The 22229-nt window shown below is 38.4% G+C and overlaps 1 protein-coding gene across 7 annotated transcripts in view; it reads right to left on the bottom strand.

Moving 5' to 3' along the window:
• Nucleotides 1-22229, bottom strand: part of CCDC85A (coiled-coil domain containing 85A) — a 192258-nt gene that overhangs the window by 13389 nt on the left and 156640 nt on the right. The gene's annotated exons all lie outside the window — the stretch shown is intronic.

Below are 22229 nucleotides of genomic sequence, written 5' to 3'. Positions count from 1 at the left end.
GTAATTTCCTCTCCCTGGCAACTTCCACTAAGACCCTTATCTAAGAGTGCTATGTCCTAAGGAATAAGATCTTTTTTTTTTTAATACAGAAAATTCATCAAATTGTCCCCAAATTCCAGCATCTGAATGTTTAATTATAGGAGGATGAAAAATGACAACATAATTTTCAGTTCCCACTGATCTCTTTTCCCAGAAGTGTGTGCTGTGAGTAGCACTGGTCTAATTTTCACTCTTCTCCAATATTTGGAGGCTGAACAATGAAGAAAATGTGCCACGGTCTTAAGTGAAAAGGGTAACGATGACCGGCAGTTGGTACTTGCATATATCTCTTCTGAATCTATGGAATCCGTAGGACCAGTTAAGAAGTCAGCCACACATATTCCTCACATATAACAGTGAAAATTATATATTTGGACTATGATGATCATTTCATTGTTAGCAATACAAATTTGAACATCACTTTCAATAATCATTTCATGTGTCAATGCCTCATTTCTTTCTATCATCAAAAGAATTCTATCCAAGAATTTATAATATGGTTTATGGCTTAAAATCCACCTGTCATCCCAATCTGCATAATTCTATTTTTGAGATGGTCATTAAAAAGTACCGCAGATTTTTTTTTGTTGTTGTTTACACGAATGAGTCCTACCTTCCAAATTTGGTTCTCCTCATGACTTATAAATCGATCAGATCTTATGTTTTTGGATTTGGTGATTGAGTAAGACATATAGGGATCCCTACTTCCATTCTTCTTCAATGTGTAGTGAGATTGAAATTCAATGCCTCTCCACTGTAACATGCTCATTATCATAGCCATGAGATCTAAGGTAACAACTATAATCATTTAGAAGCCTGCTGGAAGGAGCAGCCCTTTAACCACAATATTTCCCCAGTTTTATAAAGTAGATAGAACATGATATAATAGCTGTGCCTTTCAGCATCTTGTAAATGGTTCTCTTAAGACATTAAATATAGGTTGCATTTAATCTCTTAAGAGGGGACAATATACATGGGCCAGATTTTTGTGGACGAGTACTTGATAGTATAGCCAGTTTCAAGGGAAAGATACTCAGAATCAGGATTATTGGCCTTCTACTCATGTTGGCAACTTAAAAAACAAAACAAAACAAAGAAACCCCCAAATCCCCCCAAAACTCCAGGTCATGGAAAAATGTGTTCTGGACCAGCCATCATTTTGACCTGCAAGTAAACTGTTAGCTTTTCGCTAGCTCTACAATTGTCAATTATGCTATCTGCTGAAGGCTGTTTCATAAAACATAAAGCCTTCACTGACTTTATAGGTAGAGTGGTTTCTGGCAACTTCAGAGCTTGAGGTGAGGCAACCTAGATTCTGGCCATCAGTTGGGAGAACAACTCCAAACCTTAAAAAACTCACTTTTCCATTTTCTGAGTTCCATTTTGCTTAAGTTTTGTTTTCCGCAGTTTTCCAAAATTCCAAATTTATAAAGAATGCCTTAATGATCCTGCTACTCCCTAGAAATCTGTGTACTCAATGGCCACTTTATATACAGGTATATAGAATAACCCATAAATTATTTTAGGTATCAGGAGGACCCTGAGGCTAATAGCAAAGTAATGCTCTGTGTCACAACTGCATGGATGTACTTACGATGTGGTAAGTACTCATTATAGAAATCATGAAATCCAGTGCTTATAAGCAAACACCCTAGATCAAGAAACAAAAATATCCCTTACTATCACTGAAGAAGATAAAATGTATCGGTACTGTTATGCATTTTATTACATAATATCTGGAAGATATTTTTCCAAGAAAATTTGAGACTTGAGGTACTTTCTAGTATTGTCCTTAAAATAACCAACTTCTTCAGAATTAAGGGAACAAAAGAAGCCACTCACATATTTTAAAAGGTCACCTGAACAATAAGAAAATATATTACTTATGGTCTCATTGAGTAAACTATGATTCATAATAAGGGTTTTAAGAGCAACAAGATGAAGCTATTGTCATTAAGTTGTCTTCTTGCTATTTTATGGTTGTATTTTATTTATTGTCATTTTAATTAACATTCTGGAAGTTTCCATTCTTTTACCTTAAAGAAGTACATATTAAAAAAAAAAGTCTAACACAAAGAATAGAATGTTTTTATATTTTGTCATATATAGGCTTTTCACTTAGATATAAATCAGTTGAATGCATTTGTAACAAACTTTGGAGCCTAGCCCTCTATTCTAGGAAGCCAATTATGGAGAGCTAAAGATTGATCGGCTAAAGTGGTTTCCTGTTAGTTAAAGATGTTCAATTTTTAATAAGTTCTGAAGCTAGGTCAAACTATCACATGGTACATCATACCTCATCAGAATGCATACCTAGTTTAGGAAGGAGGATGATGAACTTTCTTTCCTTATTATGGGACAAAGGCAAATGCTTTGCTTAATTTCATCAGGAAAATAATATTTTGTTCGGTTTGACCAGTCTTTATTCTGACATACCTCAAAATTGTGCCAGCACACAAACAGAAGCTTCGAAGAAACTTTAGAGGTTACCTTGATAAGCCTTTTCCAAAAGATTCCTATGAATGAGCTTAGAAATGCTAAGAGACCCTCTGCCTTATTCTAATAGATGATATTTAGTTGACCAGATTCAAAGAAAAGTGCATTTTAAAAATTTAGGTAAGGAATCTATTCAATACTGATTTAAAACATTAAAGAATTTCCTGGATTTATAGATATTCATCTATTCGCTTAAATACTAAGCACCCACCAAAGGTGACATCCCATGCTATGCCAGGTAGGTCCCGAATCCAACCATTTTTTGTGTAAGAAGCAGCAAAGTAGAAGTTCAAGTCATTGACTCTAAGGTCATGCTGCCTGGACTCGGATTCTTGGTCAGACAGCTGGCAGGTGCGTGACCTCCCTGAGCCTCAGTTTCCCTATCTATAAAGTGTGGGTAATGATGCTACAATGGCACTTCACTCAATGAGGCTACTTATATGAAAAGAGCTCTTCAAATAGCACCGGGCCCACATTAAGCACTCTGCAAGTATGTGTTTGCTTTGCTTATCAACACATCTTATAATTTATTTGTCAACCTACTTCCACATATTATTATCAAGAGTAGTTCTCAACCTGAGGTGAGTTGACCCTCCACCGGGGACATCTGGCAAAAATGCAGACATTTTTTAGTTGTTAAAACGGGGCGATTTCTATGGGCACTTACAGGTAGAGGCCAAGGATGCTGTTGAATGCCTGACAATCCAAAGGACCGCCCCCACAACAAAGACTTATCCAGCCCTAAATGTCACTAATGCTCAAGTTGAGAAACTCTGATTTAGAGAAGAACTGTGCTGGAAAATTGCAAAGCAAAATTTCTGGTGACAGCTTCATAGATTTTGTAGACGAGGACAAGTCACCTACATGATTTGGAGCTAGTGATGATTTTAAAGGAGACTCTCTAAGCTTCAGCCCTCAAGTGGTCTAAGAATAAAGACATCTATATTTCTACTCCAAATAGGAAATCACTCTAACAAAAGGAAAAGATTTTAAAAAAACACCCCAACATCCTACTGTTAACAACGCTAACGGAAACAGAATACAAATGGGCAGCACAGGGCAGTGGTCCAAAGAACAAAGAGCTCTCTGAGAGGAGACAGCATGTTGCAGGCACCTTAAAAATCGAGACACCAATCCCACAGAGACTAAAATTGGCAGAAGGTGCTTTGTGGAAATTATGAAAGGAAATAAAGCTTCCGTAGCAATAGGGCAGGTAAAGATTCTGCACTCAATTTTAAGTAGTCACACTAGGAAAGAACACAACTGCCAGCAAATAGAAATGAGAGCCCCAACACGTGAAACAACATCCCTGTGCAGAAGAGCATTGTGTGACACGCAGAGGGAAATCAGAGAAAAATCCCAACCTGAATGGAGACCATTCTCTTCTTCACACCTGGTTAAGAGCTGTAGTCTGAATGCATGTCTCCTTAGTAGGTAGAAGACTCCCTGAGGGTGTGTCTGAGTCCCAAAAGTACTCAGCCATTGAGCTCCTACTCCCTGGTAGGACTCTCCTAAATGCTGTCACTTAAAAGGTGATTAAGATTAGCTAATATGAGCTCCTACCACATGGTAACACGTATTAAGACTCTAACTGTTGGCCTGGTGCTGTTCTTGATAATTTAAAAATTTATGCTCCATAATTTGTTTTGTTTTGGGGTCCTAGAGATCTCCTTCTGTTCAATGTACCCACTACTTAGTTCCTGGGCTGCAAAGAGATCCTGGGGAGGATCAGGTTGTCTGGAATGGTCCAGGGTTTTGTGTGTGTGAGTGTGTGTGTGTGGGGGGAATCAGAATAAAAGTGTGTTAATGTTAATATCTGATACAAATGAACAGATGAATATATCAGCTGAACATCAGCTCTGTGCTCATTTGACTTTCTCCATTCAAAGCCCATAACTGGGGCTGCAACAGTTCATAAAGTCTGAATCTGGAAAAATAACCCAAGGATTCTGAAACTTGAAATTTTACAAAATCTCCTAAAGAATTTGAGAATTACTGACAATTCATTATGGAATACCATAGGAGTCATGCTATAAGTGAAATATGATAGGGCTCCAGAATAATACAAAGAGAATATTTGACTTCCTGTCTGGCTTTCTTCTATTTGAGTCTGGGCTCCAGCAATACTTTTCTGGATCTCATGGTTTTTTTGATACCATACCAGTGTCATCCAGGATGTCACTCTCTTGCCCCTGGTTCCTATTGATTCCTATTCATATTTTCTCTCCCTCTCTGGTCCTGGGATAGGTATCTTAAAAACTTGCTTCAATCCTGGCTTTGCTGCTGAAAAGTGATGATCACGTGAACTTTTCTTTCATTAACAGATGAGAATAATTACTGTGACCACTCACCTTCAGGTGAGATAAGACTTGTCCGCAGCTCAATTTTAAGCCCTATCATATTTTGCAGCAATATTCTATATCTTTGAGCTCCTTGAGGTCACTGTACTTTTATTATCTTTGTCATAATGATGACTAGTACCCTATCTGCACATAGTAGTGGCTCCATAAACTTGGTATATTATTGGATGGTCAAAATTTACTTGTGAGATTGACTTTTCCTTTATCATCTCAAAAAGAGTTGTGTAAATCCTTTACTTGTATGTCTATACACTTGGTAATTACAAGACACCCAACTACTTGTCAAGTAATTAAAGTATACCTCTGGAGTGCTAGCATGGCCTGGATCAAGCAGTGAAACTCCATTTTGGCAAGTTAAACTCCAACAAGATTCCCATTATTTTTTCTTCTTTCTCATTCCCAGTTAAGACCACAAAAAGTAGAGCAAGATAAATTTATCCTGAAAATCTTGAACTACTTCTGTTTCTAAATAGTAGTAAAGATCAAATATGTTAAAATAGTGACTGAAAAGACCACTAGGGATGGATATTAGACTGAAAGTAGAAATAGACTTACTACTAGGGCATCCAAAGTATATGGTGGTTCTCATCAAAATTATTATGTAATGCCAAACACAAGCGGTAAAAATTAAATATCATCTAAAGAGATACTATTCTCAATTTCTTTAAATGTAGGCCAAACTAGCACTGGTTTGTTGGCAAACTGCATTTGAATAAAATATTTTAAAAAATAAAGTGCCAAAAAATGCCTAAAGAAGAGAAAAAAAATGTAGGGCAATCTTTAAGTATCCCAATATTCCCAGCCAGGGAAACCGGAAGGTAATATTTATTCACTCATTCTTCATTTTTTATGCCAAAAAATGGCTAAGATTGAGGTCTGTAGAGTCGTAGAAGAGGTGGCAAGGAGCTTTAATTCAAAGAACCAAAAATTTGGGATACCTGGGTGGCTTAGCAGTTAAGGCCCTTGGCCCAGGGCATGATCCTGGAGACCCGGGATCGAGTCCCACATCGGGCTCCCTGCATGGAGCCTGCTTCTCCTTCTGCCTCTCTCTCTGTGTCTCATGAATAAATAAAATTAAAAAATTTTAGATATTTGCCCTGTTTAGGGAAACAGAAGTGGTTCAGAAGGATGTGAGGGGCAGAGTAGGAAGAACGGAGGCTGACATGAAAGGCAGGAGTCACATCATGGAGAACCTTCTACACCACATAAGGATTTACATCATGCTAAGGCATGAGCTGTAATAAGACCCGATTTGTGTTCTATAGATCCTTCTAGTAATGATGTGGAGAATGATCTAGGTGGGACAGGACTAGCTGGGATGAAGCCCAATTAGGAGATTGACAGAGAAGTCCAAGTGAAATATGGTTACTTGCTGCCCACCAGACAACGGCAGAGGGAATGAAAAGAGGAACAATGATGGGCTAAAGGGCAGGACCCCCTGAGCCTTTGTGTTGATCTGCATCCAGGATGTCTCCCAGCTTTCTGGCCGGGCACTAGCTAAATAAATGGTCATGCTGTTGACCAGGCCAGGAAATGCCAGAGCAACTGATGCATCTAACTAACTCCTTCATCAGGTATGAAAATCAAGATGAAAAAGGTAATTAATTAAGAATATAAAGCCCCAAACATCTTTCCCACAGATACCCCCATAATGGTTTTCTTCTGACATGTAAAAGAGTCGGCAAAATACTTAAATTAAAAATGATTTGAACTTCATGCCATCATGAAAATAGCCCATCAAATAATATAATGTTCTTGGGAGAAAAACAAAGTCATTTTGAAATATCTGGGACTCCAGGTGAAACTTGCAGATATATAAATACAGTTTCAAAAATAAAACAAGATAAATGGAAGTAATTACAGAGGTTAACGTGAAGCCTTTTTACAAGAATTAGAGAGGGCAAACCCCAGAAGAATAGAATTTGTATCTTGAAAGGGCTAAGACAGCAAACACCCTGTATCTCTGTAGCCAGAGTGACAGCAGACAAAGAATAACAATGAAGGCCCAGTTAAAAAAAAAAAAAAATAGCTGTTAAACAATAGGTAGGAAATGTGAACAATTACATTTACGTACATTCTGCTTCTAGGTAATGAGTTTATGTGCTTAATTCTCGTCTTTTGTTAACCATAAAATCCCCAGTGAGAAACACTGAAATTTCTAGAAAAAAAAAAAAGGAACGATTCATTTAGTTTTCCAACCAGGTTGATGTTAATTAAATAGTGAAAAATGATGGCATTTTTGTTGAGAAAAACATATCTGAATACTTTCAGGCTTGTAAGAATGAGGGTGGAGGAGGCCAGGGTAAGAACTGAGGGTCAGGGCATGCAGCTGAATTGCCAGCGTTATACGCAGAAGCAGAAAAGGAATGCTAGTTAACACTGCATTTGGCTTGCTGAACAGAGCTGATTAATGCTTGTGTTAAAATACCTCGGCCCACCCCTGGAGCCCAGGGTGAAGACCTGGGCAGGGCTAGAGCCCCTGGGACTAAACAACCATTTAAGAGAGACACTTGTTGAGCTAAGAAATATTACTCTGTGAGGTGGTTTTGGCTGCCCTGGCTTTGGCAAAAAGGAAGAATCTTTTTCTTCAAGGAGTCGTTCAGTACACAGGCCTCCTGCACAAAATGGGAAGGTCAAGATCGCAGAGCGGTAGACAGAGAGGGAGAGTCTGCATCATCCCAGGGCGCCCACCTCTCTAGGATGCATGCTTGCATCACCAATAAGGCCAGCTGCTTGGGAGACTGAGGGTCCACCCATGCCATTTGTTGGAGGCTCCGTCTTGGAGGATTCACAGTGACTTTCTGCGTGAAGGCTCACAAAAGCAAGGGTGGCCAAGACGATTTCAGGCAGTGTAGCCTCTGCACACCTGGTGGTAATAAAATCTCTAGCCTGGAACAATGAAACTCTCCATTCGTGAGGACACCCTTGGGGCACAAAAGGAAGCATCTTGAAAGCAGGAGCTCTTTTCACAAACTGCTCTTACTGGGAAGAAAGAGACTGACAAATACAGGTTTATGTGTGCCCTGGCTCGTGACGTAAATAATTTATGATGAAAAGCAAGAGTTTGGGATTCAAACTATAACTGCTCGGTTTAAGTAAATAATATTCAGAAAGGTAAGTCGATGACCCATCAGGGGGTTAGAGGGTAAAACCACTTAGCAGAATTAGTACACAAGTAAGGTCTCCCCTCTTCTGGGAGATTAAAAAAGTTGAATGAGCCTCTCCTTCCAGTCTGGACTGCACTTTCGCCTTATAGTATACCAGGGCACAGCGCACAAACCTCTTTTTCCCTCGACACTCATTCAACAAGAAGTTCCAATCCAGTCCCATAGCCACATATTCTTGCAAATCTGTATCTCGGGCCCTGACCTTTCTCCCGACTTTCAGAGGTGTAGATCTAACTCTGCAGGCGACTCCTCCTCATAGCTGGCCACCTCCAATGTACCATGTCCAACACAACTTGACTGCCCTGTACCTCCTAACCTGTTCCCCCCCAGTGTTGTCCATCTCCATTAACAGCACCACCAATCACACGAAATTACTTAGATCAAAATCCAAGGAGTCATTCTTGATTCTTCCCAGGGCTGCCATACTGTACCACACCTGGGCCGTCACTCGCTGTACAGTCTGTGTAGACAGTTCCTCCTGGGGTTGTCAGTACTCACACCATGAAGCCATAGGCAGCCTCCCCCCGCCCCCTTTATATTCCAGACCTAACCTATCACCGAACACTCCCAACTCTGTTTAAAAATATACTAGGACTCCAACACTTCCTTATCATCTCCAACCTACTACTTAGTTCAAGCTACCACCACCCCCTTAGGCAGGCTACAAACCTAGCTCCCTATGTCTTCAACTCTTCGCCCCTTCCTCCAGACTCCACTGCCTCTACTTTTTTAGGTCTAGTCTCTATCCAACATTCACAGTGACCTTCTGATAATGTAACTAGATGTATCACACCCTTGCCCAATTCCTCCAATGGCTTTCCATGAACTCAGACCCAAACTCAAAACACGTGGCTTTGGTCAACAAAGCCCACAGGAGTCTGTTACATGCCTGTCCCTGACCTCACCTCTTGTTATTCTCTGTCTCACACACTCTGTTCCAGCCACATTAGCTTTCTTGCTCCTGTTTCCTCACACATGCCTAGCTCACTCCCACTGAAAGCCTTTGCCCTTTTGTTCCCACTTCCTGTGACGCTATCCCTTGCTCCTTCGGGTGCCTCTAGATGTCACTTCCTCAGAGAGGCTTCTTCTCTCTCACTCCAGTCACTCACCAATCCTGTACCCCGCTTTTGTTTCCTTCATAGCGATGATTACTTCCACACTTTACAAATTTATTGTCTTTTAAATAATAGTCCACCAAAATGTAAGCTCCTTGAGTTCAGGGCTGTATCCTCGTTGTCTAAGACAGTATCTACATAAAAGAGGTGCTCAAAAACTATTTAAGGGGCAAACTATTGAAAGAATGACCAATAAAAGCAATCAGCTTTCCATGACCTACAGAAATCCCATTCCATATTTGTTAGCAAGGGTTGTTTTGGTTATGCCAAGAAAAGCAGAGGAAGCCCACTAGTCATCTGTCTTAGATTACTGCAGGGATATGAATTCAAACAATTAATGGCAACATTTCTCATTCCAGATAGCAAGGGCACTGCTTTTTTGTCTAGATTCTATGACATTCCAGGGGTAAAAGCGTAAATAGCTGATATAGAAAGTAGTTTCCCCTCATCCTTCCATACTAACTCTGACCACAGCTAATGCCACAAACCAAGGCTGCCTGGTTAAAAATTTTTGTTTTTCCTTAAGTCTCTAGAGCCTAAATTCTGAGAACATTACCCAAGTAAAGGACCTGGCTGAACCTTAAAAACGCACAGCTAAAATTTCCTGGAAAGTTCTGAAAAGCGATGTTGTGAAGCTTTAGAAAAGGCGAATTTTAGAAAGGAATTTCTGAAAGTTAGAATTTTTATAACAGTATCACCCTGGAAAACAATCAGGTTAACCAATGATAATAAGTTTTCCTAAGCTAGCCAGAGTGGTCTTGAGAAAAAAGAAAAAAAAAAAAAAAGGTTTTATGCTAGCTCAAGAGAGAAATGACCTGGAGACTAATGAGCTCCGTAAGTTACTCACTGCCTGACCCTCAGCAAGTCACTTGTCCTCAATAGAGAGGCTAAAATGGAGAGCCCTATCAATTAGCTTCATGTGGCGGCTGTGAAGGATGACTAATAAACCTGATTGCAAGGCTCTCTGAAAACATTAAGTGCTATAGAGAAGCTTCATAATTGCCAGATTGCCATCAGTTGCCATGAAAGCACTGTGAATGCATCTGGCTCTTTTTAAGCTCTTTCCCCCCACCCTTGGCTCTTCTGATGTCAATCAGTCCTAGTGACAAAGACAAAAAGATGAGTGAGGATTCTTCTCACCTTTCTATAGGTGAAACATGATGAACTAGCCTTTGCACTCCTTTGTTCCTTCCAAAGTACCTTGCAGATCCCCGTGAAGAGAGACTGTATGAATGGCCGAGTGAAGGCCTTATCTTTTTTGTCCTTTTCAAGCATAACACAGATCATCATTAAAAACCATATATCTGACAAAGATCATGAGACAAGAGAATATTAATATGAAGGACCTGAAAATACAGAATTCACTTTATTCTTATTATTGATCTCTTGATTTCTCATTCTACCATGTGATGTCCTCACTTAAGGAAAAAGGGAGATTAATTGGTTTTTGACCTCCTTTCCAAGCCAGATATGGTTTTCCTCAATCGCTGATAGACGTGGATTTAGAATTTCACTTGCCTGAGAATGACTATACAGCAATTCATGTTCTTTCCAAGCTACCAGCCATGTGGTATCTATTTTAAAGACAAGCCTGCCCCATGTTATCTTTCCAGCAATCTCTCTAAGACATGCAAGGACACAAAAGCAATATAATCAATCACTCACTAAAGTGCAGCTTCAATCACCAGATATATGTGTTTCAGAAAAGTACAAACTTCCTATCCATTAGTACCACAATAATTGTCTTTCCTCTAGGGGAGGATTTGGCTTTTCCAGTCAAACACAAGCATCTTGATTTCCAACAATTTTCTTCCCAAAGCTCAGTGGTTTCTCAGAAAAAAGAGCTTTTGCCTCTTCTTCACTACTCCTCTGGTTCACTCACAGCGCTTTTCAAATCCCACGTATTGATAACTCAGAGCAGGTTTGGGGATGACAGGACAAAGGAACTTAAGCCAATGAAAACATAAATAACACTGGTTAAAGTATTTGTATATAATAAACTCTTTATGTACAAATGAAAATTTACAAAATGAGAGACAAATTTAAATAACATTAAGAGATAAGCCGAGTAACTGACAATTTCAGTGTAGAGTAGGGGTCAGCAAACTACTGTCAGAGTTAAATCCAGACCCTTTCACCTGTTTTATAAGTAGTTTTATTGGAACACAGCAAACTCGTTCATTTAGATATTCTGTTTTCAGCTGTTCTGGTGCCACAATGGCAGACATGAATAGTTGAAAAACACCATATGGCTCACAACTTTGAAAACATTTACTATCTGGCCCTTTATTATAAAAGTGCCAAGCCCTGGTTTAGAGGACAAGAAAATCATAGACTGGAATAATCTGGGAAATTTTGGAGATGGAGGCAAGTAGCTCACAAAGAAACTATAATTGAACCAGAAGTGATAAGTAGTAAGTAGACAAATCTTCTTTCCTGACTAATCAGTTATCTAGGGGCTAGAAATGTCCTGAAGACTAATAAAAAGAATGAGATCTCCCCATGCTGAGAGAATCATTATCAGAGCAATGAAATCTCTCAGTGAATAGTAAAACAGATGGACTAAAATCCAACTGGGTTTCTCAGCTAATTTCCAATTCAGACCCCAATGATAACTACACTAGAGGTCTGCTTTGGATGGTGATGGTGGTTGGTGGGGTTTTCATCATCATCTTGCTTCAAAAGAAACATACCTGCTGTGCAACAGGTTTCAGCAAGAATGCTAGAGTAGTAGTAACAGAAAAATCTAGGCATAAGCCTTGCCTCTGCCCATGAGTGAACATCCTCTCACCTGCAAAACAGAGATCATCATATGGGCTAGGGTCAGAATGGGAATCTGGCCTTAATCAAGGTGGCCCCGGTGTTGCTCCAATACGCAGGACCTCAGCTGCTACTCAGGATGTGGCTCTACTGCTTGTAACAGCAAAAAACTCTAATGTGGAATGGCTGACTCAACCATCCCCATCCTGTGTGTGCTGTCTGCACCCTGAAGCGGGCTCGACTACAAGGATTACAGATGATTGTAAATCAGCCATTTTGCTGTGGCCCAAGCTGTGTTTCTCAAGGGAGAAAGGTCCACTTCAGGCTGCAGCCCCATTGGTTAAGACCTTTTATTTTATTATTTTTTAAAGATTTTATTTATTTATTCATGAGAGACACAGAGAGAGAGAGAGAGAGACAGAGACACAGGCAGAGGGAGAAGCAGGCTCCATGCAGGGAGCACGACGTGGGACTTGATCCCGGGTCTCCAGGATCACGTCCTGGGCTGAAGGTGACGCTAAACCGCTGAACCACCCGGGCTGCCTGGTTAAGACCTTTTAAAAAGAAATCAGGCACTATCCCTTTCAGACCTCTAGTGTCTTTCCTTGGGCTCTAAAGACCTCAGATTCTGAACACTGAAGACCAACAGGATTGATGCCTTCAAACAGAATGAACTTAAAAGATATACCAAAAAAAAAAAAAAAAAGTAATTTAATGAGGTAATAAGGTATTAAAAATCAATGTGATAGCAACATTGGACATTTTCTAGGCATAAAGACCAAAGTGCTATTGATTCATAAGTCACTACAGCATCATTTACAGCCCCAAGAAACCACCCGGAATCGAGAGCTGTCTTATGACACTCTCATGACTGATTCTGAAGAACTGTCAATACCAAGATCATGAGCAGGGGCAGGGTACTCGTTTTAAGTGAAAAACGTTGGAGAGCCAACTGTCCTTCCCTGCCCTCATGTCCATCTTAATCTCATTCTCCAATGTCAACGGCTCAGTGTAACTGGTTTCCCTAACCAAGAGAATCCTCTCCAATTAAATGAATGCCCATGAGACCACATGAGCCACCCTCTTCACAAGGGAGCATTTAGAGGGTCCAGTCTTAAATCGACTTCTCCAAAGTCCTTTTCAACTGACAAAGGACCTGAGCTGCCATCACCAACTATCATATCATTTATGGTGCTGACAAAAGTGCATGAGTTTTGATGGTTAAGGACTCATGCGTTAAGATACAAGTGGGATAGGAATATGGAATGGCAAGTGAAAAGGGGCTGGTTCCAAACAAAGTAACAAATTTCAAAATGCAAAGCTGCTGAAGCACCTTTTGTCTAAAACTCCGTCAAAAAGATGTCAGCCAAATTCGAACTGTAGCTTCTGTTAACTTTTGGCTCTCAATACATGCTTGCCACCCAAAAGGATAAAGACCTATCATTCCCACACAATTTATTTGTGATTAAGTTTGCTGGAGTTGTCATTTATTTCTGACTGTGTATTTTATGTTCTTCTTGTATGAGATTTCAGTTTTCTAGCATATGAAAATGTTTCAGAAAAGAAATTACCTTTTTGACATTAAGATACACCTGCTTTGGGTGTCAAAAACAGCTGAAATATTTTGGCTATTAAAAAGCTTCCCTTTCTTAGAGCCAGCTTTTATGTAAGTCCAGGATGGCTCCCATCTGGTCCTGGGTTTACTAGTTATTTGTTATCTGTCAAACATTAGAATTTCTGCCTCACATGTTCTGCAAATGAGAGGCATTTTTAGGTCAAAAAAAAAAAAAAAAAGAAGACAGTACCAAATTTCTTTGTTACACTACATTTGAGACAGATTTGCATTTCTTTTTGATCCTTACGTTTCTACATGCAATCTTTCCTAATAAACTGCTGAGAGCCGGGGCTAGATGAATAAAACTAGCAAAATAATTAGTCCAAGCATCTTAAGCAAGGGGTTAGTGGTCTCCTTGTTGTGCCTTTTTTTTTTTTTTAAAGGTCAATTCAAAAGTTGCCTCTATTCCACTAACCTACATTATGAAAGTTAGAAAAATCTCAAAGAAGGTAACAAATTCTGAAAGAGGGCTTGGTTGGTTGGTTGCCTTCACTAGGGCACTCCAGAAATCACAAATATCTCAGTTGAGTTGATTTCAATGAGGTACTGATAAACCTGAGGACACAAAGTTCTCCCAAAGGAAAGAATTAGACTGTGAGAGAGAGAGTAAGAGAGGAAGGGAGGGAGGGACACTAGAATGAAAAATAATGGAGTACTTTGAAAAGGGAGGAACAATTTTTTAATAGATTGACCCTTCCCTAATAGTAACTCTTCTTCCCCACCTCCATTTCTGGGCTTACCGCCAGAACTTGTGGGGAGGAGTACTTTTCCCATTAGGCTTTGGATCTGGAACAAGGCAGAACCCAAGCAGGAGTAGGGGGATTTTCTCAGCCCAGAGAATGTTGGGAGCCCCATCACAGGAGTTGGAAATGGCCAGGACATCACTGTAGCAGCTGGTCAACAGCCAAAGTCAGGAGCAGACTTTGGAGGATGGTGAAAACTGATACACTTGAAGGCAAGCTCAGAGAGCAAGGAGTCCCTCTGTCTGACCCCAGTCTACACTGGTGTGGCCTGAGGAAACACAGTGTTCTGTTACTCCCATTAATGCCACATCTACAAATGTGAGTGGGTTGTTTCTCAAAACACTCCACTGCTTACTGATGTAGGAACTATTTTGTAGGATTTCTAGAACAAACCCCAAGTCATCTTCTAAGAATTATTTACCCAGCTGCCAAACGCCGTTCAGACTTAAAATTGAAGGGAAACCCATAATTTATTTCCTATGCTCTCTTCATACTGCTTCTCTACACATGCTTTAATTAGCTTCATATGATAACATGTTACCAGGTTATGCAGGCTCAATGGCACAGTCTAAAAGATAATCCATAAACGTTCCACATGAACTATAAAAGCAACACAGATTGTTGTCTCATGGTGCACCCCCGGCAATTCCTCTTTCATGCTCTGTGTCAACGAGAAAGTATGAAGAAAAGCCCAGTCCGCTGATTGCTGGCTGTTACTTCAGATGCTTTAGTGTACAGAACGAATCCAATACATCAGAGAGCCTTTGAAAAAATGTTTTTCCTCTGGACATTGTTCCTTCTGTGTATCCCTAGTCTAGCTGACTTCGATTCATATGCAAGACATCTTGTTATTCTCCTCAGTCTATCACAGTGTAAAAAAATAATGTATGTTATATCAAGTCTTTGTCATCTCTTTTTTACAGTAATTTCTTTTGGCTTATCTCAGAACTGGATTCCTGACAAGTATGTTACATTTTAAAATAGAGAATACAGATGGTTTCCATATAAGTTGCAGGTAAATAAAAGTCAATTTTTTTTGAAATTTCCTATATTGGTATAGTTTTTCATCACCATTTATAAAATTCTCTCTGAAATGTCAGATGTCCATGTATCCTATGCAATCTTTTAAAATATTTTTAAATGTGATTTAAAAAAATGTTAACATTAGTTTATGTGCCCAGGAAAGAATATCCTAAGTTCAGGTGATCTTTCGCTATCATCTGTGCCAACTTTTCAAAGGTATTTCCTTCTTGGGTAATAACAGCTAATACATAAATAATACCTAATGAGACGATTCATACTTTTGGGCTTTCTTTGAAATGTTGTGCTCACACTGGATTTAAAGGATAGCCCCACAATATTTACAATACCACAGAGGGCACGGCAGAGGAAGAGCGCTGTGCTGTCTGCTGAGGACTCCTTTTCCATCCATACCTCCTATGAGCTCCTCTTTACCACTGGTAGGACCAACTCAATCCATTGTATGTCTCTAGCTGTGCTTCAATAAAAACTTCTTCATTCTAGGACCTGGACACAACCTTTTTCAGGGCTTGAAAGGGACCCACAGTTATCAAATGAAGACACAGATGCCTTTGTTCCTGACCAGAGAGAAAACTATAAGCATGTATATGCTTGTCAATTTTATTTTTAAATATGTATACTCTTAGGGAAAACTAGTGCCTCTATGTTCATTATGTAGGGTTTACATAAAGAATAAAAATGAAGATTAGGGGAGATTAATGCACATTATCTCTCAAAATACACAAGCTAATACTACTCAGACTGGTATGTGAGCCCCTCTAATACGCATATTAATGTGTCACGAGCCTCAAAGATATATAGCCTTGACTATTACTTAAACAGCTCTCTGATGAAATTTTATTACTTTTAGAACCCAGCGAGGTAGAATAACTCACAATGACATAAATATACACCTATAAATAAAAGACCCTGTATGGTATAAAGTTGTAGTTTTAAGGAATTTAATATCAAAGTTAAAAGGACATGCCTATTTTTATACACATCATACACATACACAAACTTTCTCTCGATAGAGAGTCACGGATTTGTGGAGCTGAGCAGAACCTTCCCTATCATCTATGACAATCGTCTTTGTTACTCTAAGCATATCAAGGTCATAAAGGTTAAGATGCATCATCTTGGTCCAACAGCTAATTAGGCTAAATCCTAGCTCTTGCAATTCCCATTCTGTTTGTTCTAGCATATTTACAGGGACTCCTTTAATTACTTGGTAACTAAGTCACTGCTGACTATGTCTCAGCTTTCTAAAATTAACTCAGTTATGTTTTGCTTATTTTTCACACAATGCTAGCTTAAATATAATTTAGGAAAGTCTCAAATCACTTAGAAGTTTATTTACTTAAACTGTCTTATTGTGTCACAGAACCCCATTATTTGCCTCTATTACAGTGATTATCTAGATTATATTTAGGCAATACAGATAATGCCCGTATTACATTTCTATTTGTCTACTTTACATTTATAAGATATTAAGAGGCACCAACTTGAATTTTTAATGTGTTAAAAGCATGACTGATCACTTTGCTAAGGAAGAAACAAACCAAACCAACTAGAGGTAGAGACTTTTAAATGAGAGATGCCTGAATCCCATTGTAAGAAAGGTCTGAACTGGAGTGGAGGACAGGATGGATCGGATGCCTCTCATCGCAAAGAGTAGTGACCATCAGTGGAAAATGGAAAGCAAAGTGAGGCTGCTCAAATAGGAATCTTCCCATCTTTAGGAGCTTCCATTAGATCCAAGTTTTCACGGTAACTATTTTTTAGATATATTATATATCTATATATTTCCATATCTCAATAGTATTTACATTTAACTAATTTAATTCCCATATCCAACACCACACAAACTTTTCTATCACCTTCTAGGAGACTGTTTCCTTACACAATTAGGAAAGGGAAGACTGTTTCATCTTTTTTGATTTTTCACTTTATTTTGGATAAAAATAAAAAAGAGCAGAAAGCCATTTTTCCAAGGCAACATTAATTTCTCTTATAGTTCCATCTCAAGTTTCCCCCAAATAGTCCTCCATATTGCTTCTCATTCAAATATCTATGATCCTAGTTGATATTACTGCACAGCTAACATTTTTGCTGAATTAGTCCTATCATTTTTTGTGTGTGACACATTCTGCCAAGGACAGGTGACCAAAATGCAACTTTTATGGCTACTCCAAATCAAAAAAATTTTTTTTAATATGCCCTAGTGGTAGAACCATTATCATGCCAGTATTGATAGAAAAAGGCAGTACTGTTATATAAGATTTGGTACCACAGTCCCTAATGGGTGCTTTTAAAATTCAATAGGTCTCTTAATAAGTTTAGTAAGTGGCATAGCTGTATTTTCTGTTGCATTTCGATTTTATCTATTTCCTCTCATTAGATTGAAGACTTCTCATTACGTGTCTGAGATTCTCAAATAAGAAACCCTCAAGCATGAGAGGGGGTCACAGAAGAATGTCATAAACCCCCTCACTGTGAAAGGCTCCATGTTGATGCAGATGTTTTTTTTTTTTTCTGTGAATTTCATTCTCTTCAATATTTTTGCTAATACATTTTAGCTTTTCCCTTAATCCAGTCTCCATTTATTCAGGTTCTCCAACATGACTTTTCCCCTATAAATTTATTTTCCATATCTATTTGTCTCTTTTATTCCAGTACACCCACACCACTTGGGGAGCTCCCATCTGTCCTCTGAAAACTATTGAACTATACATAAAAGCTCTTTTTTTCTTTAATTATATAAATCATGGTGATTTGGAGAAAATGGCAATCCACAAGTATTATTCTTCTGGTGGAGTCCATTTCTTTTTCCCAAATATGACTCTGCAGCAACCAGCCCTTAATAGATTTAACTACTTTCTTCTATCAGTAGCATCCAAATTCTATTCCAGTTGTACCACATAGAGTTACTTGCTATACATGAAAAAAAAATTTTTTTTTGCACAAATTACTCCTCAGGAGTGCCAGAATGGTAATTTCCAAGCAAGTAATAATTGAAGAATAGCACCACTTGCTTTAAGTATCCGGTAAAGCATTACTCTGTGCCTGTTTTTTATACAATAGTGACTGATTTTTTTTCCCAGAGCAATTCCAAACCCTAGAAAAGCCAGATATTTATGGCCCTTATAAAACAAAAAATGACTTGAAAAACAAGAAAATATGAAAAAAAAGGGGGGGGGGGGCAACAAATAAGTATCTCCACGGCCAAAAAAAAAAAAAAAAAAAAAAAGGAATAACACATGAGGGAAATCTATGTGTCAGAAAGAATCCTCTCATTTCTGTCCAGGACACTGGTAATCTGCATAGGTACACAGGTAAGGGAGCTTTTCAGAGATGTGATGCTGGACCTGGGTTGTGTTGCCATGGAAGTGACAAGCTGTTTCTTTAGAGCCTGGGAACCCTCCTCAGCACTTCCGGTGATGGTGACAGGTTCTTTTCTTTTATTCAGAAACTGCTCTGGAAATGGCCATGCCTCCTTCCCAACATGCTGCATTGTGGGCCACACTGTAACCAAATTGCAGGAGAGGAAGATTTATTTCCATTGCTAAAATTAGACTCTTCTCTGTGTGTTAGCACAACAGAAATAGAAACACTTGCTTGAAAGGAGCCCTCACTGTGGAGATCCGAGTTGCCATGCTTTTCAAACCGAACCCAGCACAGGGGCAGCCATAGGACACTAGACAGATGAGGGCACCTTTACAGATTCTAAAAAAAAATCTCTAAAAAGTTAGTCTCAAGAGGTGGGCAGTTCGTTTTGGAGAGGGACTTTGGGTACAAAGGACACAGAGTGCTTTCCAGGCTGGAAATGCCAAAGCATTTGATGAAAGGAACAGATTTCCCAGTAGGACCTTTAGCAAATGTACTTAATTGACTTTGAATCAGAGCAAACTACTTATTTCTTGTCTCTTCCTGATGCACACCTAAATTCAACACAAAATAGGTGAGAAGAGTTTTAAAAATAATAGTTTGTACCTCATGGTGATGGCAGAATATTGACTGATTTCTTCAAATGATTTTTACTTATTTCTAATAAAATCATCAGATAGGTGTCCTATATCAACCACTTTAAGGTATTTTCTGGCTGAGCAGACTTCATTGGATATAGCACATAAAGAGAGTAGATAGGTCTGGATTAAAAGTCCTTGTGACATCAAGAAAAGGACCATGGGATGGTTGAGAGATCCAAGCAAGATTTTTAAATTTGGGCTAAAATAACAAATTTCATGGGTACCTTAAGAACCACGACTATAACTGTTTGTTCCCTTACCCACCTATATCTCCAATTCACTCTGGACAGAAAGGCCCTCTCTGACCACATGCTGTTAAGTATAAATCTCACATGAAGATATGTGTGTATGTTTCCACAAAACCAGGATTCTGAAGTATTTTGGAAATGTGTCAGGAGGAGAAGGCTCTGTAAAATGCAATTTTTTTTTTCATTTGTGATGGATACCATCCATGGCTTTAAGAAATAGAACTTTTATTTTATTTTATTTTATTTTATTTTATTTTATTTTATTTTATTTTATTTATTTTATTTTATTTTATTTTATTATTATTATTTTTTAGAACATTTATTTTAAATCAGGAGTAGAATGTCAGATAAATCTTGGATAGTCAAGCAAATCCAATGATAATTTTTTTTTAAGATTTTATTTATTTATTTATTCATGAGAGACACAGAGAGGCAGAGGGAGAAGTAAGCTCCCTGCAGGGAGTGTGATGTGGACTCAGTCCCAGGATCACAACCTGGGCCAAAGGCAGATGCTCAACCACTGTGCCACCCAAGTGCCTCCAATGTTAATTAAAATAAGTGTTTTTAAAAAAGAATTTGACAATAAGATAAAAAACAGATTTAGCAGTTTACTTACACTGTATTACATAAGTAGCATGAAACAATGGAAAAGGTGTTATGCAAATGCTAGAGCAACACTGAATAGGCCTATCATTTTTTGTGTGTGACACATTCTGCCAAGGACAGGTGACCAAAATGCAACTTTTATGGCTACTCCAAATCAAAAAAAAATTTTTTAATATGCCCTAGTGGTAGAACCATTATCATGCCAGTATCGATAGAAATAGGATGAACTGGGGATCCCTGGGTGGCGCAGCGGTTTGGCGCCTGCCTTTGGCCCAGGGCGCGATCCTGGAGACCCGGGATTGAATCCCACGTCGGGCTCCCGGAGCATGGAGCCTGCTTCTCCCTCTGCCTATGTCTCTGCCTCTCTCTCTCTCTCTCTGTGTGACTATCATAAATAAAAATAAATAAATAAATAAATAAATAAACTGCATGTTTGAATTTCCTACTTTGTCTCATTATAAAAAATAAAAAAAAAAAATAAGAAAAAAAAAAAAAAGAAATAGGATGAACTTAGCCTTAGTCCATCCTTCATTAGCTGTCTGACCAGAACTATACTCCTAACATTCTATGAATCTTGTAAGCCTTTACTTTAAAAAATGGGATTGTCCAATGTGATATGTGAATTCTACTCAGCTTTGAAAATCTGTGACTCTTTATCCACAGAAAGTTTGTGTTTATATATATGTCTATTCACAATAGGTATATTCCTTTTGAATTTAATATAAAATTCCTTGCAACTACTTTATACCATTTGGAGTCTTTTATCCATATTTATTTGCATCATTGTGGGTGAATCCACCTCAATAGATTTAAAAATTAATAGAAAAAGATTCACCCATGTTGTCACATATTGCAAGATTTCCTTCTTTTTCAAGGCTGAATCATATTCCATTATATGTATATGCCATTTTTTTAATCCATTCATCTCTTGATGGACATTTAGGTTGCTTCCACATCTTGACTGCTATGAACAGTACTGCAGTGAATATAGGATTGCTAATATTTTTTTTTGAGATCCTGATTTCAATTCAGGTAAATATCCAGAAGTAGGATTGCTGGATCATATGGTAATGATCACTTGGTAAAATGCCAAGTGAAATAAGACGGCCACAGAAGGACAAATACGACATGATTCCACTTATATGAGGTATCAAAAATACTCAAACTCATAGAGGCAAAGAATACAATGGTGGTTTTCAGAGGCTGAGGGGAAGGGGAAGGTGCTAATCACCATGTACAAAATTTCAGATATGCAAAAAGAATTAAGTTCTAGAAATCTAATGTATATCATACCTATAAATAACAATAGTTGTTATACACTTGAAAATCTGACAAAACGGTAGATCTCATATTTTCCTATCAAATAAATAAATATATAAATGGAGATTATACTTGAAATTTCCTTTTCAAGTAATATGTAGTACATAATACTGCATTTTCTGTTATTACTTTAGGATTCTTTTGAAATATTGTGTTCACAAACTGGATTTAAAGTACTGCTCAGTGATTCTTGTGAGATATTGCAGAAATCATGGCAGAGCAAGAGCTACATGCTCACATGGGCTCCATACTGATATTCTAATCACATCTCCTGTAGGCTCCTCTTCATCACTGGACAGAACTGACTCAATCTTCACTGCATTTTTCTAACCATTTTTGAATAAAAAACCCTTCATTCTGGGACTTGGTAACTTTGCATGTTTATAAAACTGGACCCATGCTTTATTTATACTTTAGGCCTACAAAAGGCTAAGAGGAACCTTGTCATTTATAAATTAAGAAATTAAAGCCTTTGCATCTAACCAGAAAGAAATCCATAAGCACTTATTACACTCATCTTCTTTACTTTTAAATACGTATTGATGGGGCAAAGTTGCAACTCAGTTCATTATACACAATTTAACATAAAGAATAAAAATTAGCATTAAGGAGATTTCCTCCTCCAGGAAAATACTTTACATAATTATTCTAAATGCTAAACTATCAGCAAAGACCTGGCCACAGCCACAGAAGACACCCAATATACTTGGAA

The sequence above is a fragment of the Vulpes lagopus genome, chromosome 5 (genome assembly GCF_018345385.1).
Source record: "Vulpes lagopus strain Blue_001 chromosome 5, ASM1834538v1, whole genome shotgun sequence".
NCBI classification, from domain to species: domain Eukaryota; kingdom Metazoa; phylum Chordata; class Mammalia; order Carnivora; family Canidae; genus Vulpes; species Vulpes lagopus.
The sequence above is the reverse complement of the archived record's forward strand: the minus strand, read 5'-3'. Positions and strand labels throughout refer to the sequence as shown.